The sequence below is a fragment of the Erpetoichthys calabaricus genome, chromosome 1, assembly GCF_900747795.2.
Source record: "Erpetoichthys calabaricus chromosome 1, fErpCal1.3, whole genome shotgun sequence".
Lineage (NCBI taxonomy): Eukaryota > Metazoa > Chordata > Cladistia > Polypteriformes > Polypteridae > Erpetoichthys > Erpetoichthys calabaricus.
The window spans coordinates 68,923,598-68,936,586 of NC_041394.2; the positions used below are offsets into that span (position 1 = coordinate 68,923,598).

A 12,989-nucleotide genomic window follows, 5' to 3' on the forward strand; every position below is an offset into this window, starting at 1 on the left:
TTGTTTTACCGTCTCCTCAGTCTTGCATTCTCACTCCACGCACTTGCTTAATACTTTAATAAAAGTTGTGCTGCTAAAATTGAACTTTAAAAGTTCTTTCTTTCTTTCTTTCTTTCTTTCTTTCTTTCTTTCTTTCTTTCTTTCTTTCTTTCTTTCTTTCTTTCAACCAGGCCCCACTCTTCCTAAAGATACAAATAATGGTTTCAAATTTTGTCACTTTGGTTTAAGATCACAGTAACGCAGCAATCGAGGTCGCGACATGAGAATAAAAGTGTGTATGGGAGTGGGGAGGGGGGCTTGGAGGCGAAGGGTTGAGGAATAATAGATGAAAGAAAATGACGGGGTGCCAGTTTACAGAGAAAGAGAAGAAACAGGAGGGGGAGTCCGTAGAAACTGGGTTGATTAGGACAGAAAATATAATGGGGAATAAATCGGGAGCGCCGAGAGGATCGTCGACACGTTTGTGCCTCGGAGACGCTGCGCATAATATTTATCCGTTTCTTGTCATTTTGTGTCATTTCATGGGTGCCGGATAGCGGGTGTGTTGGAGTCTTAGTCTGAAAAGCAAGAGCTATAGAGTGTGGGGGGATAAGGGGGGATGATGGAGGGAGGGTTAAGCAGAGTGGTGGGTGGGCAGACCCACAAATAAAGAGACGAGCTGTTGAATATCATTAAGTAGATTTTAAAAAACCCGATTTATAGTAACGCTAAGCCGGCTCCTTCTGCATTCCCGCATGGACAACTACGTGGATAGGATACGCCTTGGACGAGTGCGATACATGGAGCTGCTTATCAGGGGCTCCTTTGGTTTCTCTCTAGTACTTGTTTACTTAAAACTTTATTTTAACAGCATTAAACTATGTTTACAGCTCAGAAGAAGAGGAGAAGCCTGTTGAATCCAAAACTCCAAGAGTCTGACAGGATCCACCGGGTTTGGTGAGCTCAGAAAAAGGCGCTATATTCCCGTTTTCGACCTGTTGCTTCTCGGACCTAAAGGGAGCTCTTGGGTTTGGTTCTCAGTGACCTCCACCAGCCTTTCTTTCATCAGAAATTTTCAATGTTGGTTTTTTTGTAGGTGGATAAATGGCATCTTCAGACCTAAAACTGTTGAAGAGATTGAGTTTAAGTGCAACGTTGATGTAATCTGAATATATGGTGGCTAAAGATGAGGTTTTTTAAATGGCTGTGAATGGGTTGCTAGTTAAAAATGACAGAAGTAAATGCCAACTTCTCATGTTGTTGTAATTCTTAAGTACTTTCGTGTACGTTATTACAAGTCCTGAATATCTGCAATGAGCCATACCCAGCCAATTCGAGGCCTTAAAGTGGACAAAGTGTACCAGAAAGAAATTCTGCTTTTTGATTTAAAGATAAATTATATAGTAAGCAGGAATGGCATATCCAAACATCTTTAGCATTTTTGGCCATTGCTTTTATATTGTGTTCAACACAGACAGTGGATATGTTTTAATTTGATCAAATTAAAAAGTTTAGCTTGTTTGCAGTTCATTAAAAAATGAACAACTGGCCATCTAATTTCTTCTATGAAATAATTATTCAGTAAGAAATATTTGTACGGTCAATTTAGTAATATGTTTATGTTTTTTTTTTTTTAATTTTATGGGTTCCTTTAAATTTGCTAGTAACATAATCTATAAATAAAATTTATTATTATTATTATTATCTATCTATCTATCTATCTATCTATCTATCTATCTATCTATCTATCTATCTATCTATCTATCTATCTATCTATCTATCTATCTATCTATCTATCTATCTATTCCTAGAAATTTGCAGAATTACTTTTTTGCATTTTAAATGGCTTTTTCATTTCAAAATTAGAAGGTGTTGCTTTAATGAATAAAGCACCAGTGAGAGTTCATTACTGTTGCACAGGATAATATTTCTATAATATGAACATTACTTAAAAATGTCTTATTACTTTGTGCAAAATTAAATTATGCATTCTTGATAGTAGATTGAATATGTTGAACCTTAAAGAAGAATCATAAAGTGACAACAATTATTATGTGATGAGCAATTCTGTATAAAGTGAAGCAAATTCTAAATTTGAACATAATCTAGTGGGCCTGACTAACTTAGGCTGCACCTGTTACAGAGATGACTTTCATTCCTCTTTCACTATTGTTGTCTACAATATTAGAAGGAGGATGATATATTTGAATATTTATGGATATTTATAAAAATCCTGCCAATTACATTTAAAAAGGTTAGATTTATACAAGACCTACAGGTTTTCAGTCTTAAGTTCTGAGTGGACCTTTGAGAGTTGGAAGACAGTATTTGTGGCTGAAACATGGGCATATTTCACATGCACATACATTGTTTGCCCTGAATTAGAATTTTTTTTTGATGCAACGCTCTTGGCTGAATTGTCTGGATATGGATCAAATGGTTTTCTTTTTATAGTTTGCATTTGCATGATTTTTTAAAACATTCTTTTAACTTATTCTTCCATGTGTTATGGGTCATAGATGAAATTAAGAGAGCAGAACTGAGAAAAGACAGAAGCTTCAGAATGAAAGGTGTATTATATACTGCATATAAACCTTTATACTATGTTTGTATTAATGCACTGCAACTGAGGACAATTACAAAACACCATACTTTGTAATGTTGAGATATCAACAGAGTGGTGGTGTGCATTAGTAGCAAGGCTAGTAGCTTTGTGGCTTCATTAGAAGTAAGCAGAGCAGAGAGTGGTTAGCCACTAATGAGATTCACTCTGTTGGGTGTGATTGCACTCTGGCATTGTTAAAGAAGACAAGAATCAAATCTGTGCTGTGAACATCTGCAGGAAAACCTGTCTTTTTGAACTCTTGCTCCTGATTGTCCAAACGCAATTCTTGTGAATTTTATTGAACTAAAGCCAAGAATTGTGGATGGACATCTTGAGCTGGAATTTAAGAACATCGAAGATGTAGAAACAGTAAGCATTTCAGTTCTCAGCTTGAAGAGAGACAGAGAATTCCATGACAGTCCAGAACAACCAACCGCAAACCTACCTCCTACCCCCATTTAGTACCACAAAGCCCCCTGCAGTTCTCTAGAATGACACTAACTCCTTACTTTTCAAATTAGCATAAGTCCCAGCTTATGTTAAAAAAAAACAAAAAAAAACCCTGCGGTGAAGGACTTGGTCAGGCCGGGTGATTAAAAACAGGTGAGTTAAGTTTTGGGTTGCTGATGTGTAGTTCACTTGCACCATACTACTCTCAAGTTTGTCTATTTTTAGCTGTTTTAATCTGCTGTGTGTCTTCCCGGTACACAGAAGGCCGTTTTAAAAACAAAGTTACTGAAAGGGCAAAATGGAGAAAGGGAGATGATATGCAACAACTTAGAGGAAAGTTGTGAATCCTGAAAACAAAGTGTGCCAAAATGGAGCAGAAATAGCAAGTGCATGCATGCGTGTGTCCGTTCTGTTTGCCTAATTAATTCACACAGATTATTTCTAGAGGGAGGGAGATGGAAGGAGACAGAGAAAGGGAGAGAGAGCTTCTATTGAAATGGTAATGTGTAAGCTGCACAGATAACAGAATCAGTGACCAAACTTAACACAGCCATTCTGAGCTGAGCTAATCTGTGCAACCTCCTCTGCACTGTGCCTGAAACACACAAACCCACAAGCACTGGCACACACAAGCACTGTCAAACATAAACACTGATCTTCACAAGGACTGGCACACATAGTGCACACAGTGCACATGCTAATATTGATGTAGGAGCACTGACCCGCACTGCCATGCACATGTCAAATAATGCATTCTACACTCTAAGCAGTGATGGTTTACTTTCTGCGTTTGGCTTATTCTTCCAATAAACCTCTGCTCATTTTCAATTACTGTGTTTTAATACTTCTTTTATTGAGTAGTGTCTGTGATTGACTTCTAAAGAGCTTTTAGATCTCTCTCAGTTTGAAAAGTATTGTAGTAAATAAAAAAATGAATTGATAATGCATTAACAGCAACACATACATGGTAAGAAATGGAGTATAAAAATACCAACATGAGCAGAAACACAAAAAATATCTGCATGCAAATGTTAGCACAGGAAAGCATTGACTGTGTATTGCAAATACTACAGTATCAGTAAACAGAAAACCTTCAGTATCAAGAATTATTGTCCCAAAGAGAGCTTATAAGGTGTGACATTCCGGACACTGAAAAATCAAAAACGCACAACATGCCCTATAAAGGTTGTTGGTTAATTCTTAAAATGTCTCCATATAGTCTTGCTCTATTATATTTAACTCTATAAAGCTGGTGACTTGATGGAGACATTTCTCTGCATATATTCAAAGTGAAGACATTTTCTGGTATCGAATGGCAGTTATCTATTAGTTGTAAAATATGTAATAACGAAAATCTCAATAACAGAAAAGGAAAATGTAAAAATTACCATTAGAATGATGGCATGCATATGAAAGGAATTAAGGTCGACAGGGCAATTACAGTACACCGGTGAGACTTGCTTTGTCTATTGATAAACTGAAAGTGGAATAAAAACAAGCACACAGGCTGAGCAGATGCTAATTGCATTCATCAAGGGGCAATCCTGACAAGAATTACAAAACCTACAATTTACAGTTTTACATGTGGTGATCATAACAAAAGACACAGTTAATACATCTTTAGAGAGGAAGAAATTTGCATAATTAAATTGTAAAACACTAAAATAATATATAATTTTCTGCGTAAGGAACTATCAGTAATATTGCTAAGGTCTACTGGATGACATATTTACCAAGAAGAGGTCTATGGATTCTTTTTTTCGCTCTGTGAAGTATTGAGTATTTCTGGTTTATTTTCTTTTTCAGGCCAGGTGGGAAAAGTCAGAGGCAGGCTAGTCCATACTTGGTCTATTCACAGCAGACACACTGAAGTCTGAAGTCTTACCCTCTCTCGGTATTCAAAATGTCAAAATTAAAGGTATTGCTAGTGATATAGTGAGAGAAGGAATTTCTATCTTAGAGTTTTTAGGACACTAAGTGACTGTTTTTCTCCATACACATAAATTCTGGCTTGCTATATAAAGCAAGTATGATGATGTATTTTATGGACACTACTACATAAAATAAAGACTGAATGATTGATTAATTGATTGATGCGGGTGTTTTTGTTTTTTGTTTGTTTGTTTTTTGTGGTTAGCGGAATAAAGGTGGACAAGACCACTTAAAATGTTGCTTTATTCTATTAATTTAACCTGTAATGGAGAATTTCTATCATATAACATTCATAGTCAATATTTACAGTACAGTATTTTTATTTGTCACATTTATCTATGAAATGGCTAATAATTTTAATGGCTGCTTCTCATACAATGTGCTAAGTTTAGATGCATTGTTTTCTCTGTGATTTATGTACCATAGATAGAGTGAATTTGTATATTAACTTACATGTGTTTTTCTTTAGAACAAAAGCAACCAATAGCAGTTAGATTATTGTGGGTGTTTTATGACCAGAAACAGAAAATGTCTGAGATGGCACTGTGTAGTTGCCAAGGAAGCCAAGCATTAGAAATCCATGGATGTGAATTGGGAGTAACTGAACAGAAGTTCATTTTCATGGAATTAGGTGTATAAAAAATAAAAAATAAAGCTTGGGAATCCAATAAAAATGAATGAGTTTTCTTTTAGCCTATCATACGGCCTAAAAAATAAATTATTATTTAATCTTTGACATTACCTCTAATTTTGTCTTAAAATGAATTCACAATGACAGCATACTTAGCTTATTTATTAACTGCTGTATAGTTTTTTGATTGATTGATTGATTGATTGTTGAATTGATTAATTCTTTCATTTTCTGAAACTACAAGTTATTCAGGCTGGTGAGTATAATACATTATAATAAGAATGTTAAAAGTTTATCATCTAGGTGGAGGCCATTTTGTCAATCAGGGATATTTGATTACTGAATACCTAATTTGTTTCAATGCCTCATCTAAATAATTTTTAAAAGTTGTCAAAGCTTTCACATCAACAGCATGATTCAGAACATTGCTCTAAATTAAGATGAGTCGTTTAAAATGATAACTTAAAATTTAATAAAAACAACCATCATCCTCGTTTTTAATGTAATAATGAATGCATTTTTATTTCAGTTCTCCCTATCTTACAAGATGCAAACTATTTGCCATGTAATTTGCATTCACCATTTATGGTTCCTTTCCTGGTGAACACAATTTAATTCCGTCACCCAACATGTTGAACAGAGATCCTGAATTTTTCACACAGTCTGGAAAGAATGGGTTTTAAGGCTCCATCTTTGTGGCCATCTTCTGCCTAGTTCAATGAAATAACACTGCTTGTTAACATAACATAATGTTAAACAGTGGCAGAAGCTAACATAAATCTGAAGAGCAATTATTTATTTTACGCATTGTTGGCATTGAGCATGAAATGAATGTCAGGAGTAAAAATAAAAGATCAGGCTAAAGGTTTGGTAAATTTCAGATCATCTACAGTATGTAATGTTAATTATTCATGATATTGTCTCTATTATGTAGCTATTCCAGTTATTTATTGCTATTTGTATAGTACATGCCATTTTTTGTAAACTAGCAGAAATATACAGTAAATAGATAGATGTAAATCATAACTGGGCATAAAATGTTAGGAGTAAAAATAACAGCAACCTAAACTTTTGTAAGTTTCAGACCATCTTTGCAATGTTAATTATTCATGATACATTCTCAGCTATGTAGCTATTCCAATTATTTATATCTGTTTGTGTAGCATATATCATTTTTTGTAAACTAGCAAAAATATAAGGAGATGAAAATAATTCATAACTATTTATTAATACAGTTCTATTTTGAAAATTAAAGCCTCTTCTTGCCTGTCTAGTTTTGGATAAATAGATACACAAATGGAATTCAATCAGACTGAAAGTCATAGAACACACACACACACCCATACACGGGTATTGAAGCTCTATTACTGGACCTAATTTAAAAAGACCTCTCCCCTCTAATCTCTGTGTATGCCCCTTAGATTCTTGCTGCCTATGATTACGGCTGGATTTCTCCACTTTCATCTTTTTTACTCCAAAACCCCCAAGTCAGATGTGGGGAAGAAGCCATAATTATTGGGGGTATTGATCAAAATTCAGAACACAAACACGCATTCATTTCAAACCTCCTTTAATCTGTAACAGATCCCCTGAAGAGACTCTGGTGCTTTCTATTATTAAGTAGTTAATTATGGAGGAATTAATAAGATAACTGAATGTGCTTTTCTCTGCTTGCAAATAAGACCTACAAGAAAAGGTCAGTTTATGTCAGGGTTGGGACTGATTGTAATGAACCGCTAGCTTGTGTATGATAATACACAGTACCTCGATCTACTGCTTAATTAACCCTGGAAAACCAGCAAAAGGAATCATAACATTTTCCTCTGTGCTTTGATAGGGCAGCTGGGGTGAGGAAAAGACAATAGAGGTGAGCTTTTAGCTGGGAACCAGGGACCATTATGAGTGAGGTTACATTTGATTGTTATAATATTAGATTTATGAAGATATTAAAGCATTTGCATGGCCCCGCTGAACATGAAGAATTATTTTTTAGTGGGTGAAATTGGGTATAGTTTTTTCTTTGCATATGGAAATACAAAGAATTTAAACATTTCTATTACAATACAAATATTTTAATTATCCATATGTTACAGTTAAGTTCATCTTAAACTATAAGTAGTAATTTAAAATAAATTCAGCAATATATTTAATAGAGGGTCATGCTTGAAAGAATTAGTCCTCTTTTTCTTTTGTTCCCTTTTTAAACTAATTATTCACTATCTTTTACTTCTTCTCACTGTCCTTAAAATAGCTGTCAAAAAAGTTAAAACATTCACTTAGAACTTTAAAATTAAATGTAATGACACATAGGCTCTTGAAATGCCATCTGGAGGCTCCATGTTGTGTGACCAAAGTCAGTCTGCAGTTCCAGCATGTTGTAAAAATCCATACACTAATGACTTCATGTAACTCCAAAGTTGCATACCCTACCAGGAAATTAAGAGGGAGGTTGGGAGGATGGGTGGTGTGGTGGGATTGGATTATGATGGATTTTCTTCAAGCATGACAGAACATGTATGTTCCTTCAAGTATTTTCAAGTATGACAGAACAACTGGCTTTAAGGTGAGGTGTGGTGCTATTTCACTCTGTATACTGGTAACTCTGTCACTGTATATATTGACACATACAGTAAATACAAAACAAAACAAAATTAAACAAAATAAATGCCTTATTCATCAGACTCCCTCAGTATTATATGTTTAAAATCATTCTTTTACCACATTCAGTAATTAGCTTATTCATTCTCAATTGTCCGCTTCAGCAAGATTACAATCCCATCTTTTCACTCACTCATTTTTGACAACTTATTAATCTTTTACTAGACTAAGCATTTCTGAGCTATGCCAGGGAACATTTTCACTATGCTTTGTTATGTTGACACACGAATATATAAGTAAGAGAGAAAATAAAGGAAACACAAAACAAATTGTCCTGATAGGGTGTTGGGTCAACCTAGGTCAGTCTCCTTTGCTTTTGCATTGAGTCTATAAATGTCCAGCACCATACTGAAGAAATGTGAAGCCATTCTTGAATGAGAAATTCCATTACTTAGTGTTTTGAAGATAGTCATGAAATATGCTGTCACAGAACCATTTCCATTTCCCATAAAACTCAACTGAATTGCAACTGGGATGTGCATAGTATATGGTTTACATTCTGGACATGCACTTCAAACAACCCACTCATCTATGACTCATGTCAAAAGGATGGGAAATCATCATCCTAGAAGTTTCCACTGCCATCAAAACTGAAATGCTGCACAACATGATGAACATAATTACTGAAATTTCTTTTAAACTTATTGACATGTACCTTACCCATAAAGGGTATTGGTGGACCTGAAATATGACAGGAAAATAGACACTATAACAGAAATCTTTAGATGTCTTCCCTGTGGAAGTCTGTTGAATCAATGAGTACTAAACATATTTGTTTGATATCTGTGTTATTATTATAAGAGTTGACATGTAGAGAACAAGTCAGTTGTTGCCCCTCTGAACATATACATTTATTATATTGCTTAGCATGCCACTACATATATTTTATAATACTTTCATCCAAAATGTATTTCTAGTTGTAACAAAAAGTTTATTTATCACAACCCGATGATAGCCTCCTTTTCAGTGATGACTGTGAAAGACTGTTCCTGATGAAACTTGTTTCTTTTTTTTCAGAAAGACCTTTAAACACATGCAATTCAGAGTTGCTTGTCTGTTTTTCCTTCTCATCTCGTGTCAATACACAAATATCAAGTTAAGAAATTTGTGCTTTTGTCCACAGGTGCCTCTAGCTAGTGGTGTGTCTCTTTCAGATGTTCAAGTCAGCTTCACCACAACTGCTGGTTTTTGTAAAATATCAACAAACTGAGAAGCTTTAATCACTGCAGTTTCTTTCAAGGGCACCGAAACCCTCATCAGTTAGTCAAAAGCCATTAAGATCTCTTCCTTGAGGTGTTGTAGGCAAATGGGCACACCCAATATTTTTATTCTTCAGTATATGCATGATGGGAGGCATATCTATTTGCTTTTAATAAAAGTTGTATTTCTTATATTATCAAATGTTGTCTTTATTATGCCAGTTATCTGGGTTATATGTAAAATGTCTATTGCATTTCTGAAAGGAAGTGCTATCTAATCTCACTGTGAAAAATCATTTCAATATTGTGTATTTCACAAAGTGGCTGCTATAAGATCAGCCTATAGATAATGAGTGAATAAAAATCACAGTACTTTGAAAGGGGCTCACAGTTGTTTAGTGCTTCACTGTGGATTTATGCCTTACTTTTGTTGAGACTTTACCAGAGCTTTCAGTCTTGGAAAGACAGACCGCTGCCAATGTGGACAGTATGGTTTAGACACAGGCTAAGTAGAGCCCCAAAGAATTAAAAGTGATTTTCTAACTTATCCCTGACTGACATGTACTGTATCAGTAGCAATTCACCAGAAGGTTTCAAGAATGTTTTATGATCATGGGATGTTGTGGCTTTTGAATCTGTATATTAACAGCCATGCTGTTACGTTGAGGATCATTGATAGTCAGACTTACGGTTGGCAGAATTGGTGTGTATCACACCTTAATTGTTAACAAAAGGATTTAAACTGACCTTAATTTTCCTATGAGTTAGGTTAATTTCAATTGGAGGCACTAATATTTTTACACTAACCTAATGATAAAGCGCCAAACTTTTGGTTACTTTTTTCTCACCCCGTCCTCTATAAATTACAATCACAAACAAAAAAAGAAACAAAATTCACTTTGCAAAAAATCAGTAATGTAGGTAATCAGTTGGTGGGAGGACGAGGGAGATACTACTTAACAAAACTATATAACAAGGAATAAAAATGAAAAACAGGGAAATGTCAAAGAAAGGCTGTGGTTAGAGAGGGACTCACCATTTATAGACAGATGGTGGCAGATGGTGTCTCAGAACAAATGATAAGAAGCATTGGTGCTTCTGGCCACACTGGTGCACCTTCTTTATGTCTTCTGGTCTTAATAACAATGTTGCTTTGTTTCCTTTTTTGTTATGAAGCCTGTGAAGAGTAAGTGGTTGGTTTTAGAGGGCAGTTTGTGATAGGCTTACTGTCTCTTTGTTGCGTCCTTGTGCTACCTAGCAAAAACAGAATAAGGCAAACAATTTGTGATTTTTTTTTCACATCATCATCCTGCTAGATCAAATAACATCTGAATTTCTATCATGTGCTGTATAACACATTAGAACTCTGATTTCTGGCTCAATCACCATCTTTGCACGTTCTTTTTCCAAGTGGCATGAGCTTTCACAAAGAACTCTGGTTTCTTGTCACTGCACAATGTGTTCATGTTGGCTTAATTTAATCAATCCATCCAACTACTAAAACTGTGTTTTTTCCCTGTTTCAAGGTTATGTGGAAGTGGAATAACATCATCTAGCATAAGGCAAGATGATGGAACCTTAGATGGAACACCAGCCCATTTCGGAGTACATTCACATACTCCTCCACACTGGCACAGCAATTTAATCTAACATGCACAGCTTTGTAATGTGACAGGAAATAAAAGAATGAAGAAAAGTTAAACACATACAACCCAAACACACACCCTGAAATCATGCTTACCCTCAGGGCCAGCCACAATTTGCACCATATTTGGATTGAACTTTGCACCAGCGATGTTACTAAATGAGCTAAATAAGAATACATACGGCTGTTAATTTTGAGTGTGGGGTCATTGTGCACTGTTGCAGGTGGTTTGAAAGTTAAAAATTCTGCAAACTCATCCATCCATCCATTATCCAACCCACTATAATAATAATAATTCTTAGCATTTATATAGCACTTTTCTCACTACTCAAAGCACTCAGCAATTGCAGGTTATGGGGCCTTGCTCAAGGGCCCAACAGAGCAGAGTCTCTTTTGGCATTTATGGGATTTGAACCGGCAACCTTCCGATTGCCAGTGCAGATCCCTAGCCTCAGAGCCACCACTCCCTATATCCTAACATAGGGTCACGGGGGTCTGCTGGAGCCAATCCCAGCCAACACAGTCCTGTTTTTGAAATAGTGCAACAGGATGTTTTTGGCTTAATCAATATTTTGACACAAATTATATAAATGTCGGAAATATATGTATCATTGTAAAGCTAAATGATTATAGCAAATTTAAAATAATTAAATTATGCCATTTAAACATAAAGCACATTTTTATTTTTGCATGTAAACAATGATTAAAATTGTTTTGAAAACAGATTGTTTTTGTCTTTGCTTATATGTGTATGAAGGAGACAACATATGTTTTGATAGGCATATGTATGTAGAATAGTCATATATTTGGTTGTGTTGTACAAAGGAATTAAATTTGTTTTTGGCTTACAATTTGGTTTTCTGTGTTTGTTGCATATTTCAAAAGGGACTGAGGAATGCTAATACATTTTTGTTTTGTGTGTCCGTTCATTTCAGGGTATAACTGCTCCAGTAAAAATGATAAAATCTGAGTGAAAATGTGGCATAATACTCATGCCAAAATGAACACTCCTGTTGTTATTTCTTCTTACCTTTCAAGATATTTGCTGTCATTGGCGCTTTTCAGTAGAACTAGGAAAATGCTAATGCATTAGATTTCTTTATCGCTTTCAAATAAAAGGTCATTGAAATTCATTTTATCTTATTTTGTTTTTCTAAGAAAAGATTTTGTACTGTTCACTTTATGTAACTATCAATTCAGATGTTTACTTGTAATTATGGAAAAAATGGGAAGGAATTAAAAAGAAAACTCTGCAGATAATGAAAGAAAATTGTTAGGGTTTATTTTCTTTCCTGGTGAATTTATGTTGTATATTGTATTAAATATTCTTGATAGCTATCTTTTTGTTGCTTTTGAAAGATGGCTTGTCTTCAGGCCTCATCAGTTCTGTAGATAACCCATGTCAACCTGTGCAATACATTCTTGAATAATTTACACTATATTAGAGGACTACATATTTGCATTACATAATTGTGACTGTCATATAGCAAAATTGTATTTGACATTACAATAAAAGTCACTTAATGTAACATTCTCAAACCTGCTTCATCCACTTCACAGTTACAGAAGTCCAGAGCTCATTCTGGCAGCACTAGGCATAAGGCAGGAACCAACCCTGAATGGGGTACCAGTCCATTACAGACATATTCACACCAACACACCTATACACTCACACTTGAACACACTCATATGGACCCATTTAAGATTCAACAATTAAACCAACATGAAGCAAGAGATCCCAGAAACAATAAACATAGAGATATGAGAGAAACAGAAGAACTTCACACAGATAACTACTTACCTGGACCAACATTCCTGGACCTGTATGACAACAGCATGCCCTGTGAAACCTGTGTTATCAAACAGACTAATTTAGTGGGAAAAATTGCC

At 35.1% G+C, this 12,989-nt stretch overlaps 1 pseudogene; it reads left to right on the forward strand.

The window, feature by feature from the left end:
* The window catches only part of LOC114651509 (retinoic acid receptor RXR-beta-A-like), a 285,453-nt pseudogene that overhangs the window by 119,883 nt on the left and 152,581 nt on the right, over nt 1–12,989 (forward strand).